This window comes from Rhinolophus ferrumequinum, chromosome 3 (genome assembly GCF_004115265.2).
Source record: "Rhinolophus ferrumequinum isolate MPI-CBG mRhiFer1 chromosome 3, mRhiFer1_v1.p, whole genome shotgun sequence".
NCBI lineage: Eukaryota > Metazoa > Chordata > Mammalia > Chiroptera > Rhinolophidae > Rhinolophus > Rhinolophus ferrumequinum.
Genome location: NC_046286.1, coordinates 3457438 through 3478058, shown reverse-complemented (window position 1 = coordinate 3478058; position 20621 = coordinate 3457438). Strand labels below are relative to the sequence as shown.

General features: G+C 42.5%; 1 pseudogene; it reads left to right on the top strand.

Annotated features, from left to right (window-relative positions):
* The first annotated feature begins 10914 nt into the window (after positions 1 to 10914).
* LOC117018636 (immunoglobulin alpha Fc receptor-like) lies at positions 10915 to 11688 on the top strand (annotated as a pseudogene).
* Positions 11689 to 20621: the final 8933 nt, after the last annotated feature.

Genomic DNA, 20621 nt, shown 5'->3' with positions numbered 1-20621 from the left:
CATTTGCAATCAGCTTTGACGATCCCCATATGTTATCTGGTTTACTGATGTATAAATCCCAGCTGTGGATTAAGGTCAGATCTCTCCCACAATGTACCTGGGCCCAGAGCAAAGTGTGGAAATATGGATGAGAATCTGTTTCAGTTGTAGAATTTTAACATAAACTACTTTACCATTCTGTCATGCATGATCTTGGTGGTGAACTGGAACTAGAAATTAAGAAGTGCAAGGAGGAACCTAGAAGTCATAATTTTAAGTTTTGCAAAAGGGGCAGCTTGAAGAGGAGGCCATTTCCTGTTTCTCACTCCCTTTCTGGCCCTGTCCTAATGTGCTGGACGTGGGAGTTCTGGACGTGGAGACGTGGGGACAGTCAGCTGCAGCGGGTATCCTGCTGGCCTTAACCACAGCTTGTCACCATTATCCTCCTCTGCTCCTCTGGCCACCACTGGTCAGAGGGTGGGGCTCCTGCCTGGTTCTGTGGCAGGGGCCTCCACCTGATCACTGATTCTACAGCGTGATCTTGGGTCCCGGACACTGCAGGCTAACCATGGTTTCCCTTCCCAATCTTTGATATTGAAATGTCTTTTTGTTGCATTATTTTGTTCTACGTTTTTTTTGTTTTGTTTTGTTTTTTTGAGGTATAATTGACATGCAACATTATATTAGTTTCAGGAGTTGCTAAGAGAGTAATTCTTAAAAGTTCTCATTACGAGAAAAAAATTGTAACTATGTACAGTGATGGATATTGATTAGACTTATTATGGTGATCATTTTGCAATATAAACAAATATCGAATCATTATGTTGTACACCTGAAATGTCATCTTGATGACCCCTCTGTGAGAACCTTGTCCCTCCAAAGTCATTCCAGACCACCAGGTACCATTGTGCCCTACAGACACACACACTGATTTCCTTCTCTCTCTGGTGGCAATAGCTGTCCCCGGGCAATGTTGGACCCCCAAAGCCTTTCTGTGGAGTGGGCCCACATGGAAAGCCCCCTAAGGTCATTTTCCTGAGCTGGGCCCTCTAAGAGCAACAGCTCTGCACTTACCTGGGATGTCTGTGCCCTGAGCCACAGGGGAGCACAGCATTGCCAAGGACACCGTCAGAGATGCAATCCAGAGCGCCCCAGTGACCGGCAGGACCACCATCCTGGAGCCCGGGAAAGGCGGGGGCCGAGAGAATCACAGTCAGAGTAGCTCTCACTCAATGGGCCTCGCTCCTAAAATATTAGAGATGATGAGTCAGGACAGCCTCACGGTGAGGCCAGATTCTGAAAAAGGGGCCAATTAGTAGGAATTGTCACTCTCCGGGCAGAGATTTTGTGTAAAGCCAAACTTTGGTAAGATACTTCAAGGCATAAGATTCATCAGAGACGGTATAAGAAAAGGGATCCTCATTTTGAACCACTGGGTGAGTCATAAGGCTTGTGGTTTTTGTTTGTTTGTTTTGTTTTTAATGTTTTCCTCGCTCTGGAATGGGTGCCAAGGAATCTCATTCCCACTACACAGTGATTGGGGCGCCCACCTCCCTTGCATGGACAAGTTTTGGGAATAAACAAGTCCTAAGCCATGTGTTAAAGGTCTAGGGGGATTAGACTCCCTACCTCAAAATTCTGAGGGCCATCTTTTCTTTGCATTTCAATATTATTTTTTAAAATAATTTTTAAATACCAAATAAATCCCCCCAAACAAATTTATAGATGGTTCCTGATATGTGGTAAATATGCTCTTGCCTAAACACAAAACCTAAGAGACAAACTGACACAATGAATATGTTTCCAACAAAAATGTTAAGTACTTAAATAAAATGCGGGTAAATTAAACAAAAGCATTTAAAATTATTTAACTTGAGGTTCTATTTGAGTGAGGATTCATTGTAGCAAGGTGATCAGACACAGGTTTAGAGTGAAATTTCTTGGCTGTGAAGCCCCTTTCTTGCTACTTCCTGGCTTTCTGACTGTGGACAAGTTTTTAACCAGCTGTGACTTAGTTTTCTCTCATGTAGAATGGAGATTATTGTGGAGCCTATGTCATTGGTTTATTTATAAATCTAATTAGGATAATACTCAGTATTTGTGAATCTCATAAAACAGAGTCTTGCGCATAGCAAGGTATCAAGAAATGTTAATTATTATAATGCAAGACGGTTTAAAACAGAAAAACAACAATTGAATATAACACAATTAATTTTAATAAGTTCTATCATTTTCTTAATAAGTACCAGTGGCTTTTACTACAGTTCTACACAAATTTACAATAAAACAAAGAATTTATAAAGCAAAGAGTAAATTTTACATTCTGGGAAAATGTTAGGGAAACTAATACTTTTCTCTTATAAAACTAATAATTTTATCTTATAAAGAAGATAAAAATTTCAAGAAGAAATAAAAATAAAAATAATTACAAATGAAATAAATAAAATTTTACATTCTGATTATATGTCTGGAAACATCAAATTATTATCATATTCCTCCAAAATTATCAAAGATATGAAAGAGTAAATATCATGTCACTTGATAACAATCAAATTAATTCCTGTTGATACTAAGAATTAACATGAAATTATGAAAAAAATGATCCATTCAGAAAAATCACTACAAATGAAAAATACTCAAGGCTCAACTTCAATGACACATTTCTAAATAACCCCATTAAAAGGTAGGTAATTATGATGTCTCCATTTTAGTTTTCCTCCTCTTAGCCCCAGTTCCACGTAGGTTGGATCTTTCTGAGCCATGTCAGTCCTGACAGTTGTCCCACTTCCTCTCCCAGCCATTCTAGCATCTTCTTCCCCAGCAACAGAGATGCCCTTCCTGAAGTTTTTGGGTTGGCAGAGCCCCATCAAGCTGTTTCACCTCCACCCCTTCTCCCCCAACAGGGGTGGGGAAATAAGTCCAGGATTCATCTTCCCACTGCTCTGCTCCGCTTTGTTTACTGCTGGGTGTCTGGTTCACAGCGGCCACTGCAGATGCACCTGAAATAGATAAGGAAAAGAAAACAAAACTGTGTCCTCGTCCTTGAGTTATGAGGATTAAATGAAGCCGTACATGCACTTGGTTACAGGAGTCATGGTTGATGTGCCACATCCGGGGCTTCTCTTCCTGGACTCCTTCACTTAATCTATCTTTTCTGCAGGCCCCCCTGTACTTACTTCTGGGTCAGTCACACCCAGTCTGCACCTTCAGCCTCCACCTCTCTTGGAAATGGGGGAGCTGGTCCAAGATGCAGAGCTATTTGGGAGAGGAGCTACGTGAGGGGAGTACAGCCCTGGGAACTGACCAGTGCAGGGGTTGGGGAAACAAGATGCAGGCGCTGCTCCTAAGGACGCAGGGAGAGAGAAGCATCCACTCAGCCCATCAGAGATCTGAGCTCTCAGCACGTGCCTTGGGAGATAACACTTTATACTCTGTGTGACAGAAACACTTTGACCAAACACGTCCCCTATCTTGACCTTAGGATAATTTAATATGGAAAACAAAACCTACCATCAGTTTGGATTTAAAAGCAGGCCTATGCTTGAGACAGAGTGCTGCACATATTGCTTTGAGCCTTTTAAACAACAGGATGCATGTCCCCTTGTGTGAATTACTAAGACAGGAGGTCTGGGGGGATCTGATGCATACAGACCTAGAGTTTAAGTCTGTATCTTCCATATGTCGGTGCATTAAAAGCTTAGCCTTTTTTTTTTTTTTTTGTCAAGGATCATTCATTATTGTACGCAAAGAAAAACGTTTACGTTTATTGCATTATATTTCTAATTTTAAATTCTGATCTTAATTTGATATCTAAATGGTAATGATAAAACATGCTCTTAATAAGTTATATGTTGAATCAGTGCTGTGTGAATATGGGTTGCATAACCCAGCAGTCATGGTCTGCTCATCCTTGAATCACTAAGAATAGTGGTCCCCAACCTACCTGGATGAAGTAGCTTCATGTTTGCTACCAACAATGTACAGCAATTTCACGGGCCCCCGTCCGATTTGCCACCTTACCCAATAGCCAGGATATCCCCTCTCGTCATGTTTTTCTTCTTGCCTATGGATAAACAATAATGAATTTCTTCATTAACTCTTACTGTTTACCAAAATCCTCAAAAACGAAAAGCAATGGCAGAGATGACTTGGTTCAGATTCTTAAGAGAAAGCCGACACTGACATTGAATTTTTATTATTTGTGGAGTTAAAAAGAAGGGAACTTGGATGGAGGCCTTGTGAGAGAAATTTTGTGTGGAATTAAAGAGAAGAACTATAGAAACTAGTTTTAGAGCAATTACTTGGCATTAACATCCTCTTGGGAAGCTGGGGGTCTGTCCCATGCTCTGAGACTGAAGAAACCCAGAAAAACACTGGTTCCAAGACACGTACAGTCTTTTGAGTCAGATTAGGTGGAGGTAAAAGAAAGGTGGAGGTAAAAGAAGAAGTTATCCTAGGTTGCTGACCCTTCTTCCTCTGAGTCCCAAGAAATAAAAACTATAGTGAGAGACTGAGTTAGCCTGATGAAAACCAAGAGTTTTTCTGGGCTTCCTTCATCAATGGAGCAAAGTAATAATGTTCATTTCTCACACTCACCCAAGGGCTGAGATTGAAAGACAAGTTCAGGCCTAAGACTCTTCCCAGTAAGTGCCCCAGAGTCACAATGCAATGAAAAGACTTACGTGCATCTGCAACCCCACCTCCTTAAGAAAAACAAGGCAGGAATATTACCTGTTTTTCAAGGGCGTTGTGGAACTAAAGTTAAAGGAGGAAAGAGAAAATGTATTCAGCCATTAATACTACCTTAGACAACTAGATAAACTTCTCCATCTCATCTAATGATCCTATCACTGGGAGTTCAGGCGGGGGCTGTGTGAAGACTAAATGAACCCCCTGCATAAACCTGAGCCCCTGGAGACCTCATGCATTTGACTGGGATAATGGACCAGCCTAGGGATTTGTGGCCTTGCAACAAGGCCTTTGTCAGCTCACAGCCCGCTCCCCACAGGATTTCTCTCTTCCTATACGCTGTCTTTTTTCCCTGATAATTTAATTTCAGTGGCCTCCAGAACTCTCTGGCATTCTTTTTCTGTGTCAGTCCCTTACCATGGAAGATGGGTGAATAAGTCAGGGGAAAGGCAAACTTCAGTCATCTCTCAGGCTTTCTCATCTTTCTTGCTCCTTAGATGCACAGAGATGCCCTCTACAGGAAGATGAGCCCCCCTCAAAGCCTAAGGTCCAGCCAACATCTTGCTCTGGGCCGAATGGACCCCAGGGTCAGTCTCACCACCACCTGCTGACCCCCTCAGGTACTGTCTGAGATTCTGGAGCCTGATGTAGAATACCAGCATGTGAACCACGAGAGATACACACCTTGGAGAAGGAGTAAATGTAGAAAGGACCCCCAAGTCCTGGGACTTCGGGTGTGGCCTCAGAAACAGCACACATGCTGATTCTGCTGATTCAGAAATGGCTAAGAGGCTGAAGGAAGAGAACAGTTCCCAGGTGTGAGGGCAATTCAGGAAGGTGCCTGAGTTTCCTAGATTTTCTGACGAGTGCGGAGATCTATGAATCCTTAGCACCCCCTGGGTCAGGGATGGGCAAGTCTCCATTGCCTCCAGCTCTGAACTATTCTCAGGGGCTTGTGTAAGAAAAAGGTTGGGGGCAGATATGACCCCAGCATATAAACCCATAAGGCAAGATTAGTGGACCCCAGAACCAAAGCATCCCTGCTCTTCAGAATGTGGAGTCCGGATGGTCATCAGGGAGTAACTCACTCCACTCTACAGTGACAGGACTGTCCAAGCTGGGTGCTCCACTTGGCAGGTGTAGACGTCTCCCCGCCGGGGGGTCATTTCCAGCATCACCAGGATCTGGAAGATCCAGTCTCCGTTATGGATCGGGTTGGTGGATACAACCCCAGCTGTGGACATTCATGAACCAGGGGACTTGAATATCACGTGGATAGAAATCTGTCACGTGGCAGACAAGCATGTTGGGGAGATGCAACCTTCTTGGAGGGGGACACGTTCACTTTAGGTTTAACTAGGGTGGGGAATTTTTAAAAAGGTAATGGCCTTTGAGATTATTATTTCACAGACATTTTTATTATAGAACTGATTTCTAGATATTTAAAATATAAATACTTTAATTAGGTACTGAAAAGATGGAAGTAGATCTTCAAATGGAATATGCATGACCTTGAATTACATTCAGGATTGAGAAGAATGGGAAAGAGACAACGGCAGCACTTTGTGGCACATTTAGTAGAAACTTTATAAGTCATTGATTAATAAACACTGGACAAAAAAAATGTTTAACCAGCTGTGAAACTACCTATCTTCTCAATGCAAAATTAATTTAATAATTAATTAATTAAAAAAATTAAATATACAGACAATGGCATTCTCTTGTCATATCAATCTAATAACTTTATTTTATTAAAAAATATAAAGAAAATATGCAGACTGAGTCAGAGTTGTTCCAAAATTTGTGCCTGAGAAGCCGCAAGCCCAAAGAACACACCAGGTGGCTGAGTGCGGGACATAGGTTCGTTGAGACTTATGACTGGGGAGTCTCTGGTGGTGGCCCGCCAGAGTGGTAGTGTTCTGCCTGCAAGCAGAGAAGAAGCAAAGTTATACAGGTACCGCAAACAAAGCACATCCCGTGACTGAAACCATCTGGCTGGTCCTGCAGGTCTGCTCTCGTGCACACAGTGTTCCAAGGAGCCGGGAGACCCTGACTGCCTGCAGCATATGTGACTGTGGGCCAGGTCCTTACAGCAAATGAAGCAAGTTTGACATAACTTATTTTTAAAATAACTTAAAAATTTTCTGGGCTCCTGTACAAAACCCCCAAATCTTCATATTTACACTATCTCCAAACCCAATATTCTGAGCCCTCATGTTTGATTAGTAGGAATTCCAGTCCTTTCTCAAGTTCCTCCTCTGCAGTATGTCCTCTCAGGTCCCTGAGGGATCCCACAAATGATCAAAGGTTATCACACCTCTGCATCTCTCTATTTGATGTCCCTTCTTCTCCTTGTCCATCTTCTGTGCTGCTCAGAGATCAACTTCCAAGCTGCTGCCTGCTTCCTGGGATCTCCAGACACCCAGCACACTTATTTCTTTTGGAAATCTGCCTCTCGTACCTCTTCCCTCCAGAGGGCAGAAAATGCCCACGTGCCCCTAGAGAACAGGCTATTCAGAGGAATGTCCCAAATCAGAGCTTCTAGGTCCTTCATGATTTAGTTCTTTCCTTTATACTGTCTTTGTACACAAGCACCTTAGGGTGGGGCTGGGTTAGGTAAAGGTACGGGAACTATACCTGCACCCATTACCCCTGTGATAGTTTTGCCTTGTGCTCAGACTTATCCAACTGTCAGCCTTCTTCATTCAAAGTGATTTTCATTTAGGGACACTTTTTTTTCAATCTAACCCTACTTCCACCACTTTTGTAATTCACAGTCAGCTCAACCCATGTTTGAATCCCAGGTGTGGATTAGGTTCAATTCCTCTCCCATCGAACATCTGAGCACCATGCAAACCAGGAGACATACACCTGGATGTCAATTTCAAGGTCCCAGAACATTCCATGCTTAGGTACTCTGCCTGGGCTAGGAGCTGCTGGAGCTAAGTCAAGAGGCCCAGTGGTTACATCTCTGAAATGTGACATGCAGCTCACAGGTCTGCCTGTTGAATGCCCACAGAACAGCTCAACTAATTCTCAACTTTTGTTAGGCATCCACATGAGAATTCCCACAATTCCCCCTTCTCCCTTCACCCCTGTTTTCCTCATCATTCTAATTTATGCTGTCATTACATATCTCTAAATAATAACAATAATAATTTCTTACCCCATCTTCCTGATTCCAGTTTCTATTCTCCCCAATCCACTTCACATTTCTCTGAAAACACAGCTCTGATCTTGTCATTTTCCATTTAAAAAAAAATCCTCAGGGGTGAGTGCTATCAGCAAGGTGGTGAAAGAGGAGGTTCTGGACTCCCCTCCCCCGCAGACACATTAAATCAATAGTTACACATGGATCAATTCCCTTTGCGAGAAATCCAGAAATGGTTCAAAAGAGTCTTGCATACCAGGAAAGTGATAAAATACCTACAACAAAACTGATAGGAAAAACTTGCCGTAAACCATGTGCCCAGCACAGCACCATACAATCAGGAGGAAAACCCCAGTTCTCAGCTTTTCTTTAAGGAGCAAAGAGTTTGGACTGCACATCTAGCACCCTAACTTTTCTGGTGCTACCTGAGGGTCTGGTTTCTACCTCATCTGTCTTGGAGAACTAGCAGGCCCGGTATCTGCTAGTTTTCAAGGGACACAGAGAATGAAGAGGCAGTTTTGAATGGGGGTGTGAGCACTTCCTGGAGCTCCTCTCTCTGGATCAACACAGAGAGAGCAAGTGGTAAAGCCCAGCTCCCAGATTTTCCTGGGAAGGGAGGAGAACATCTAATACGCTAACTTCTCCAGCTGCTGACTGAGGGTCTGGCTTCTAATTCACCTGTCCTTGGCAGGGGGCTTGGAATTCCCTAGTCTCCTGGCGATTACAAAGAACAAAGGATGGTTTTGAATGGGCCTGTGGGTTCCTTCCCACCTCCCCTTGCTCCATTGATTAAAGCCCAGCTCCCAGATTTTTTCTAGAAGGAGTCAGACTGCACATCTAGTGTCTTGACTTTTCCCTTTGCTGCCCAAGAGTCTGGCTTCTAACCCTCTTGTCTCTGGGAGCTGATGGGGCAGCTGATCACTACTAGTCCTCTGGGGAGTTTGACTGGGTGTGTGGAGCCTCCCCCCTGGGTGGCTCCAGCAATAAAACCAAGCCTCCAGCTTCTCCCTGGAAGGAGTTGGATTATACATCTGGCCTTCCAACATTTCCAGTTGCTACTGGAGGGATTGGCTTCTAATTCTCCTGTCTCTGAGACAGAGCCTGGCATTTTCTGGAGAGCAAAGCAACGGTATAAAAGAGTGTTTGAATGGGAATGCAGGCATATGCCACAGCTCCTCTCCCTGGATCAGTGCAGAGTGAGCAGCTTCTTCCCGAGGAGGGAAGGAATCGGACCACACACGTAGTGCCCCAACTGGCTTCTACCTCACCTGTCTTTGGTCACTGACAGGACTCGTCACACTCTAGAATCCTGGGGGCTGCTAAGACCAAAATAAGAACAGAGAAAGTTACTGCAACACAATGAAAGTCATATATGAAAAGCGCACAGCTAACATCAAACTTAGTGGAGAAAACATGAAAGCTTTGCTTTTAAGATCTGGAACAAGGCAAGAATGCCCACTCTCACTACTTCTATTCAGCATACTACTGGAAATCCTAGCCAGAGCAATTAAACAAGAAAAAGAAATAAAAGGCATCAAAATCAGAAAGGAAGTTTCAAATTTTCTAAAAATGGAACTAAAATGGATTAAATACTTAAACGTAAGTTCTGAAACCATAAAATTCCTTGAAGAATACATAGGGGAAAACTTCCTTGACATTGGTTTTGGCAAATTTTTTTTATATGACAACAAAAGCACAGGCAACAAAAGCAAAAAATAGAGATATTGGATTGTATCACATTAAAAAGCTTTTCACAGCAAAGGGAACAGACAACAGAGTTAAAAAGGCAATACAAGAAATGGGAGAAAATATTTGCAAACCACATATCTGATAAGGGGTTAATATCCAAAATATATAAGGAACTCATACAACTCAGCAGCAAAAGTACAAGTCTCTTGATGATAAAATGGGCAAAGGGCTTGTAGACATTTCTGACCAGTAAGTATGTGAAAAGTTGTTCCACATCATTAATCGTCAGGGAAATGTAAATTAAAACCACAATGAGAAGAGAGATCACGTCACACTGGTCATAATAGTATCAAAATACACAAGATAAGTGTTGGTGAGAATGTAGAGAAAAGGGAATCTTTGTACATTATCGGTGAGAATGGAAATTGGTGCAGCCACTATGGAAAATGGTATGAAAGTTCCTAAAAAATTAAAAATAGACCTGCCATATGATCCAGCAATCCCACTTCTTAGAATACATCCAAAGGAAATGAAGTCTGAATTTTTGAAGAGCTGTCTAGACTTCCATGTTCATTGTAGCATTATTCACGATAGCCAAGACACAAAAACAACATAAATGCTCATTGATGGATAAATGGATAAAGAAAATGTGATATACACATACACAATAGAATATTATCCAGCCTTTAAAAGAAGGAAATCCTGCTATTTGTGATAACATGGATGAACCTGGAGGACATTATGCTACGTGAAATAAGCCAGACACAGAAAGACAAATACTGCATCATCTCACTTATCTATGGAATCTAAGATAGTCAAATTCACATAAACAAAGAGTAGAATAGTGGTTACTAGAGGCTAGGGGGCGGTGGAAATGGGGAGATACTGGCAAAGGGTACAAAGTTTCAGTTATGTAAGATGAGTAATTTCTGCAGATCTCTGTACAGCATGGTGATTATAGTGAACAATACTTGAAATTTGTTAAGAGGGTAGATCTTAAGTGTTCTCGCCATGCACACACACACACAGAAAGAAAATGGTTGCTATGTGAAGTGATGGATTACCTTGATTGTGGCACTCATTTCACAATGTATACATATATCAAAATGTTGAGTTGTACACCTTAAATACGTATAACTCCTATTCATCAATTGTACCTCAATAAAGCTGGGAGTAAAACAAGTTCAGGGTCTGCCAACACTTACCTGGCTAAATGGGAATCACCAGGGAGCTAATTAAAAATATAGATTTCCATGAACCAACCCTTGTGGGGCAATACATGTAGACAATTTCTGACATTAGGTTTTGACCGCATGCTTCCTGTGGATCTTAATGTCTTGCAAGAGTCTGTCATGTGCTAATGTGTACTAACAAGAGGCACACTGGACTGAGGCTGTGTCAGAATTATGGCCCCCAGAGATAGCTCCCTCCCCTGTCTCGTGCCCTGTCTGATCCAGAAGATTCAGGCACTGGAAGGGGAATGTCCCATTCCTAAGACATCTGCTGTGCCCAGTTCTGTGATGCCCTGGAATGAGTCTGTGAAGATTCAGTGCTGTGGAATACCTGAGTCTTACCTGTATCAACAGGAGATCCTGCAAATCTCCACATCCAAAGTGGTGGCGAGGAGATGGGGATTTCAGAAGGTAGCCGAATTCATCATTAAGCACATGGATACAAACACTGCAGGGCGTTATCAGTGCCGACACAGGAAAACACTCAGCTGGTCAAAGCATAGTGAAGCCCTGGAGCTGGTGGTGACAGGCTTGAATGACAAATCCTTCCTCTCCACTCATCAGGGCCTTGTGGTGATGAGCGGAGAGAATATTTCCCTCCAGTGTGGTTCAGCACACATCCCACTTGATAGATTTTTACTGACCAAAGAAAGAGCAGCTGCCTTGCCACAGCACCAAAATGGGGAACACCAAGGCAATTTCACTCTGGGTCCTGTGAACCTCAGCTTCTCAGGGAACTACAGGTGCTATGGTTAGCACGGTGGCAGCCCTTATGTGTGGTCAGCCCCCAGTGATGCCCTGGAGCTTGTGGTCACAGATACCATGAACCAAGCTTACACGGTGGAGAATTAGATCCGAATGGGAGTGGCAGGGCTGGTCCTTGTGGCTCTCTTGGCCATACTGGCTGAAAACTGCCACAGCCATAGGTTCCACACAAAGCACACTTAGAAGACTTACCTGAACGGACCTCAAGTACACAGAAATGTCAGACAGAATAGACCTTTGGAATACCCCCTAATGACCACCAGGTAGACACTTGGTGCTGCAAGTGGAAATGAGTCGGCACTTGTGAGGTCCTGCAAAGCTGCTTGGAGAACACAAGGGAGAAAGAGGCACTAAGAAGCTTGGGTCCATTTCCAAGCCAACCAGACGGTATTTTCTTATATGGGTCTGATATATGTGCACCGCACCTTCCTGGACGTTGGTGATAAAACGCTCACTATAGTCTTGGTTTAACTCACTTCCTGTGATAAAAATAATGCAAATCATTCTCACTTCTCCTTGCAGACTGTTTTTCACCCTTCCTCTGTATGAGTTCTAGTTCATAACTTCAGTTTGTCTTGACTTCATCAGCAAAGCCAAATATCCTTACATCCTCCTTTATAAGGCCTTAACACTTAGAATTCCATTAATTATTAGTACTAATAATACATTAATTATTAATACTGTTCGCTAAACATACCATATATTCCATGACATGTGTGCTTCTAGTTTCCCTACTCTAAAAATTGTGTATTAACACAAGCTTTCCCCATTGTTAAAAAGGAGAACTGACTCTGGGTGGTGAACACACAATGCGATATATAGATGATGGATTATAGAATTGTACACTTGAAACCTATATAATTTTACTAACCAATGTCACGCCAATAAATTTGTTTTTTCAATAAATTTAATAAAAATTAATTTAAAAATAAATAAATAATATAATAATGAAAATATAGATTTCCAGACCTCACTACCCACCGAATCTGAATCTCTGGGTAGTGATTCTGGGGAATTTGTACTTTAAAGAAGCTCCCAGGAGATTTTGGAGAGCAGAGCTGGTCTGGGACCAGTTGGCCGAGAAGATACGCCCAAGTTCCTTAGGATGGCATCCAGGGCTCTCTGCAGTCTGGCCGCTGATTACTGCTAGAGAAGATGATGCCATGTAGATCTGTGACCTTACAAAGTCTTGGTGACCCCGATGACAATTTTGCCACTCCTATGTCTTGTCCTTGGGCATTCGTCTCACCTTAGCAACTGCCGAAATACATGTCGCTCTTAACTCCTACCCACTTTGTCCACCGTCTCACTCGCCGCAGATGACCTTGCCTTCCACTTTGCAAGAAAGTAAGAAACAAAAAATGTGAGCTCCCACAGCCTGTCCCTTCTCCCACCCCTCACCCTTTCCTTTGTTTCTGTGACAGGGGCCTTGTCTCTGTGATAAGGTTCACGGCTTTGCTCAACCTCAGCTTGTCTGACACTTTTCTGCCTGATGCTCCTAATGCCCTCTCTTTACTTTCTGGAACCTTTACAGGCTTTTCTCTTTAGCCAGCATCACAATTGTCCACGTTCCTAGGAGTCAGTGCTTTGCGCTCTCCGCTCTCTTCTCACTGGATGTCCTCTAACCCAGAGCCTTCTCCTCAGCTCCGGGCCCTTTATTGTAACTGTCCATCTGACAGGCCAATGGCGTCGTCCCTCAAGCAGCTGAAACCCAAACGCTGCCCCCTTCCAAGTGTTTCTCCTTTCCAGTGCCTGCTCCGTCTCCCACAGTACACACCTGGAAGTTACCCCTTCACCCCTACATCCAGGCAGTGGCCAGACCTGATATACTCCTGCCGATCTCATCTCATTTCATGCTCAGATTCGTTCTGGTCCTCGGACTCGCTCCCTCCCCCAGCAATCTCCAGCCTCAAAGACCCCCTTCCTCTCCATGAGACAGCTTGCAGGCGGTTAGGTGGGCCCGGTCGCCCCTGCTCTCTGGGCCGGGCCCCTGCGGCTGTCCGTGAGCCCCAGCCTGCAGCCCTCACCTGGGCGCTTTCAACACTAAGCCTTCGTTCAGCTCATGGTTGTGTCTGCACACGGCGGCCGCTCCAGGACCTGCTTTTCTGCCCTTTCCGGTCCTTGGCTATGGGCAGCCCCACTGCGGTCGCCGCCGGTGCCCCCAAGGTCGCTTTCCAAGCTCAGGAACTCCTCTCGGTTGTAGATGTCTGTGCGACCGGCGCTGCGTCCCGTTAGATGCCTGGCACTGAAAAAGTCTCTGCCATGCTCTCTCAGGGGACCCGCACAGCCTCCGAGCTCCCCAGGGGGCCAAGCAGAGCAGCAGCTACAGTCCCGCGTCCTCCCGCCGCGGCCCATCCCATCCGCTCCCCGGCTCTGTGGTGCGCCCCCGCCAGGACTCCAACCCCCGGCGCCCGGCACTGAGGGCCTGAGAGCCCTGACCCCGCGCCGCGTGGTCTTAGGGCCGCCGGACCTGTCAGCTGGGCTTTGTGTGCGTCCAGCTTGCCCTGTGTCTCCGTCTCGCATTTATTGAGAGATATGTTGTATCTAATGTATAAGGTTCTAATTACCCTCCCTCATATTTGCTACTTCAAGGCTGGAACTTTAAATACCATCGCTTTTAACAGCGAGTTAGGGGAATTGTCGGCAGATCATAGAAAGTTTCTAAGTCTCCATGTTCTCACCTCTGAAAGAAGGGGATTTAAGTAACAGATTTCTGAAGTCCTTCCCAGCTTTGAATAATAGAAAGGCCATTCACAGGGAAAAGAAGTTAGTAAGTAAATAAACAAACATGCACACATATACATAAATATACAAAATGTGACTCGATGCTACGTGGCGATTCAGTGATCTTTTAGAACGCGATGTTGAGAAAGCAACCAGTTCTGCTGGCAGCTGGAGGTGGTGGGACAGGAAGGCTTCAGAGGGAGGTGATGTTTCAGGTGGGGCCTGGGGGAGGAGTAGAATGTCACCAGCAGGGACAGGCTTCAGTCAGAGGCACAGCTGGGACAGAAGGAGCTGGGGAAATGGAGAGTGGTGCTGTTCTGACTCCCTTCCTGCCCTTGGCATCTTGGTGACACTCTTGGCTCAAATGTCATCTCCTCCATGAAACTTTCCCTTATTTCTCTTTTTTCCCCAGTTAGGTGCTCTCTCTTCTGTGCCAGTATTACATCTTGAATATACCTCAATTTTGTTGTGTTGTGTTACTAGAAATGTGGAAATAAATTTCTTAAAGCTTGGTATAAGAAAGGCTTCCTTGCTTGAAAGCTAATGTATCTTTTCACTTTTTAAACATGAATGTAGTGAGACTTGAGTTCAAAATGTATGGAATGTACCTTGATCAATGAAAGTCATCACAACCTCCAGAGACCTGTGGAGGTGGATGCCATGTTCCTGGAGGCACTGATGATGTCATTTTTCATATAACAATGAGGCATCCTTGGGCAGTCAGATGGCTCAGTTAGTTAGAGAGTGAGCTCTGAACAATAGAGTTTCTGGTTCGATTCCCACATGGGCCAGTGAGCTGCGCCCTCCACAACTAGATTGAAGACAAGGAGCTGCTGCTGAGCTTCCAGAGGGGCAGCCAGATGGCTCAGTTGGTTAGAGCACGAGCTCTCAACAACAAGTTTGCCGGTTCAATTCCCACATGGGACGGTGGGCTCGCCCCCTGCAACTAAAGATTGAAAACGGCAACTGGACTTGGAGCTGAGCTGCGCCCTCCACAACTAGACTGAAGGACGACGACTTGGAGCTGATGGGCCCTGGAGAATCACACTGTTCCCCAATATTCCTCAATTAAATAAAATAAAAAAAGTTAAAGGTTTATTACCAAAAAAAAAAAAAAAAAGAGGCAGCCTTTATCACACTGCTCTTCCTAGGGATTGCCACCAACAAAGTTCTGGCAGGTGCCGTCTACACAGAAGTGACAATGAATTAGCACATTTCTGTTTGCTTCTGTCCTTGTCTCTCTGGGCCTGATCTGTTCTTGGTCATATCAGGGAATCAAGGTGGTGTGATTGTTTTGCATATCTGTTTCATTCTCTTCAAGTTAATTATCAAGTTATACACCTATGGTCTTTTTTTCTTATTGACTGTCTAACATAGTGCTTAGTAAATATTTGTACATTAGTGATTGAATGAACCGATAAATAAAATGAAGTTGGAACATAAGAGGGAACTCTAAAATGTTTATTACATGTGTTTTTTATATAGCCATCTCTGTTACCTCATTAGAAAGAATACCTCAAATGTAAACAGTAGATCTAATGTATCACGAAACTGCTGAGATATCATTTAATTACAAGTGTGGTGGGCTGCAAATGTGTTTTTAAGTAGGGTGCTCACCTGTTTTTCACCATGTCAGGGGGAGGATGAGGAGAGCTGGGAAGGGGTGAAGCCAAACATGAGAAGTGTAAATCCCCAGATGAAGATGTGCTGCAGTTCCAGTCCTAATTATAGGAGAACCTTCCTGAGGGTAAAAGAAAATAGGAAGGAGGTTTGAGGAGCAAGAAGGGGGCTGTTTTAGGGGTAATCTGACTGCTATGTCTGTCATTGTAGTGATGGCCAGAATACCTTCGGTTCATCTGGTTACTTCTGTCCTGCCTCACTGCGTACTAGAATCTGCGCAGCTGGAGGCAGACGACAGGGGAGAAAGGGCAGGGTAACCTAAGGGGCCACCATCAAAGCCTTTAGTCCAGTGTCATTGCTAAGGGCAGATCCCACTTCTTGGCTCAGATATACTGAGCTGCCTCCTCTCCTGGTGTCTTGTGCCCCAGTACCCTGAGCCCACAGCCCCTTCAGTCCAGAAGTCTTTCTCATTCTGCCACCCACATGCCTCTCTCCACCCAGCTGCTCTAGTTTAGAATGTGTTTCCTGTGTTTTTAATCAATCAGTCCTTGTTTCTCCTCCACATTTATCAATGAGGGAACATTTGTCAGTTTAGAAAAATAATTTTGAAACTTTTGGGGGCAATATTTATCATTTTTAAATGGAATTTTACTGCAAAGTAGACTGTGATAAATGAGTTCTTCGGGCAATTTAAAATCTTTTTTTTTGTATATGAAAAATTTTATACTATTTGTGGAACCCCTGAAGCAATTCTGGGTTACCCAAAATAGTTTGAAAACTATTGATCCAGGTGAAGTTGTCTCTTATTCAGAACAGAATATTTAAAAAAAAATATTTATAAGGGGATATAATAGAGGCATGTTACAACTATGGGCTCAAGTCCTAGCCCTACTACTTAGTAGCTCTGTGACCTTGAGCAGGAAGAACCTTTCTAAGTTTCCATTTCTTGACATGTAAACTAGTAATAACACTGTTTACCTTGACGAACTAACTGAGAATTAGGTAAGTTGACATGTATAAAATATGTAGCATTCTGTCATCTAGCACTGCTCAGTACATCGTAGTTCCCTTCCCCCTTTCAATATGTGACCTGTTTTCATATGTGCAAAATGCTAAAGAAACTTATAGGAGAGATGGACCAGTGTAGCCCACGGGCCACACGAAAATCTCAAGAGCAGTTGCCACCTGGACCAGACCTTAATGGCTGAAGTTTTTGTTGACTGTTTGCAGGTTAAATCTTCCCACCTCCCATTTTTCCTAGTGGTTTTATTTACTTGGGAGATAAGAATGACAAAAGAGTAGGTAGACAAAGACTCAAATCCACAATCATTTTCTGCACCTGCCCAGGTGGTGGTGGGGTAGTTGGGAGTGTGGCCTGAAAACTCTGGGGTAGTGAGTGTGGTGAAGGAGGAACCCCATTCAGGAAAGCTCATTTAAAAGTGTCAGAGCTAAAAGGGTGTCATCTCCATAGGTCTGGTTTCTTCAAGACCATCTGCTGCCTCACCTCGTGCTCGCTAGGGCTGTCGCCCTCCCACTTAGGCCAAACCCTGCCCTTTCAGGCCTTTTCTCTTCTGTCCTGTTTGAGGTTGGGGGTGGAGTTGGAAGAATATGAAAGGAATTGTCGAATCTGCCCTGCCTACTCTTCCCACATCCTCCCATGACTCTAGCTCCTCTGCTAGCAAGTTCTTATTGGACATTTGTGCTGTGCATGGTGTGCTGGTAACTACCCTCATCTCTCTACACACCTACACATTCTTATCTCATTCTTACAAATCTCAATCCACCTCTTGCCCCTCCACCCCATTACATGCTCCCTTTGCTCTCTGTTTACCCCATGTCTGGGGTTCTTGACAAATGTCACCACTGTCCATTATCCCACAGAACAGCTTTTCTTATGGGATCCTGGCACTGCCTCCCCACCCTTCCTGCTGGATATTATTCAGTATCATCCAAACACTGCTATAGCTTCCTCTTTTCCCAGCTGTATCTCTCTCCAATTCCCAGGATTCTGAAGACACAGGCTCCACAACTGAGCTGCCCTGCTAGATAGTTCCCAACACCTATGTGTGATTAACAACTGCAAGTTCTCCCTCTTATTCTAGCAAATGGTCCCAATAGAATAGGGCCTTGGGGTGTGACGGGCTGCACTCAGGAGATTTAACAGCTGTTACTCCTGGAAATTGAGGAAGCAAAATGAAGACAGTATATCTTAGGTGTATTCTAGAAGGGGGTGTGGAGGAGTCTAAAAGAAGAAAGATCCATGAAAGAGAAGGTAGAAGTTACTGGAAAAATAAGAATGCCTAGTTTATAGCCCTTCTTCTCACTGTGTTGGGTATAAAAATTTGAACTAGGAAGTTAAGAAACCTTCTGAGTAATAAACATATGATCCTAGAAGCCCTCATATTAAATTACTCATAGGGAGGCAGCACAAAGAAGAGGTCTTTCCCTTAGTTACTCCTTCCTTGGCTTTCTTACAACCCACCCTCAATCCCATCTATGTACCTACACATTCTCATCTCATTCTTCTTACAAATCTCAATCCACCCTAATACTCTAACAGGATGCAGTGAAAACAATGCTAAGGGGGAGAATTATAGCTGTAAATGCTATATCAAAAAAGAAGACCTCAAATCAATTACCTACTTTACAACTTTAAGAACTAGCAAAAGGAGAATTAAACCCAAAACTAGTCGATGAAAGGAAATGATAAAGATTACAGCAGCGATAAATAAAACAGAGAATAGAGAAATAATAGTGAAAATAAATGAAACAAAACATTGGTTCTTTGAAAAGATTAACAAAATTGAGAAACAATTACATAGCTTGACTAAGGACAAAAGGAATAGATTCAAATTACTAAAGTTAGAAATGGGGAAGGGACACTACTACTGATTCCACAGAAGTAAAAAGGATTAAAAGAGAGTACTGTGAATAATCGGATAACTGAAAAATTGGATAACCTAGATGGAATGGACGAATTCCTAGAAACACAAAACCTATCAAGACTGAATAAACAAGAAATAGAAAATCTGAGTAGACCTGTAACTAATAAGAAGATTGAATCAGTAATCAAAAACCTTCTGACAAAGAAAAGACCTGGGGCTGATGGCTTCACTGGTGAATTCTACTAACCATTAAAGAACACATACCACCCCTCCTCAGATTCTTCCAAAGAATTGAAAAGGAGAGAACATATCCTAACTCATTCTATGAAGCTAGCATTGCCCTGATACTAAAGTCAGACAAAGAAAAGACTCTACAAGAAAAGAAAACTACAGACCAATATCCTTATAAACATTGATGCAAAAATCAACAAAATACTAGCAAACTGAATCTAGTAGCATGTTAAAACCATTGTACGCTAAATGAGGTCAACATATGAAAATGGATCAATGTTATATACCACATTAAGAGAATGAAGGAAAAAATCCAAATGATCATTTCAATAGATACAGAAAAAGCATTTGACAAAATCCAACACTGTTTAATGGTAAAAGCACTTAGCAAACTAGGAGTAGAAGGAAACTACCTCAACATAAGAAAAGCCATATATGAAAAATCCACAGCTGACATCACAGTTAATGGTGAAAGACAGAAAGCTTTTACTATAATTCAGGAAGAAGACAAAGATGCCTGTATTTGGCACATCTATTCAAAATAGTATTAGAAATTCTAGCCAGAGCAATTAAGCAAGAAAAAGAAATAAAAGGCATCCAAATTGGAAAGGAAGAAGTAAAATGAGCTCTGCTCACAGATGATAGTCTTATAAGTAGAAAACCATAAAGATTACACACACACACACACACAAATACACTCAACTTGTTAGAATGAATAAATGAATTCAGCAAAGTAGCAAGATACACATTCAATATACAGAATCAATTGTGTTTCTATACACTAACAGTAAACAATACAAAAAAATTAAAAAACCAGTTTCATATTGGAAATCTAACACATTTTGGGCTTAACTAATAAAGTGGCATCATGATACAAAAAAACAAAAAAAACAAAAAAAAACAGTTTCATATATAAAAGCATTAAAAAAATAACTTAGGAATTAACCAAGGAGGTGAATGCTGTGTGCATGAAAACTACAAAACATTGTGAGAGAAATTAAAGAAGATATAAATAAATACAGACATTCCATGTTAATTCATTGGAAGACTTAATATTATTAAAATGTCAATACTATCCAAAGCAATCTACAAATTCAGTGCAATCCCTATCAAAATCCTAATGATGTTTTCTTCAGAAATAAAAGTATCCATCCTAAAATTCATATGAAATCTCAAAGGACCCCAAATTGCTAAAACAATCTTGAAAAAGAAAAAAAAGTTAGAAGGCTTTCTCATTTGAACATTTACTACAAAGCTACAGTAATTGAAACAGTGTGGTACTGGCATAAGGACAGATACATAGACGAATAAAGTAAAATAGAGTACCCCCAAATAAGCTCCTGCCTATATGGTCAAATGATTTTCAACAAGAATGTCAAGACTATTCAATGGGGGAAAGGACAATTTTTCAATAAATTATGCTGAGAAAACTGGATGTCCAGGTCCAAAAGAATGAAGTTGGGCCCTTACCTAACACAAAAGTTAACCCAAAGATTTAAATGTAGGAATAAAATCTATAGAACTCTTAGGAAAAAACAGGAAAAAGGTTCAAGATATTAAATTTGAAATTATTTTTTTGGGTATAGCATCAATACACAGGTAAACAAAAGAAGAAATGGATGAATCAGACTTCATCAAAATTAAAAGCTTTTGTTT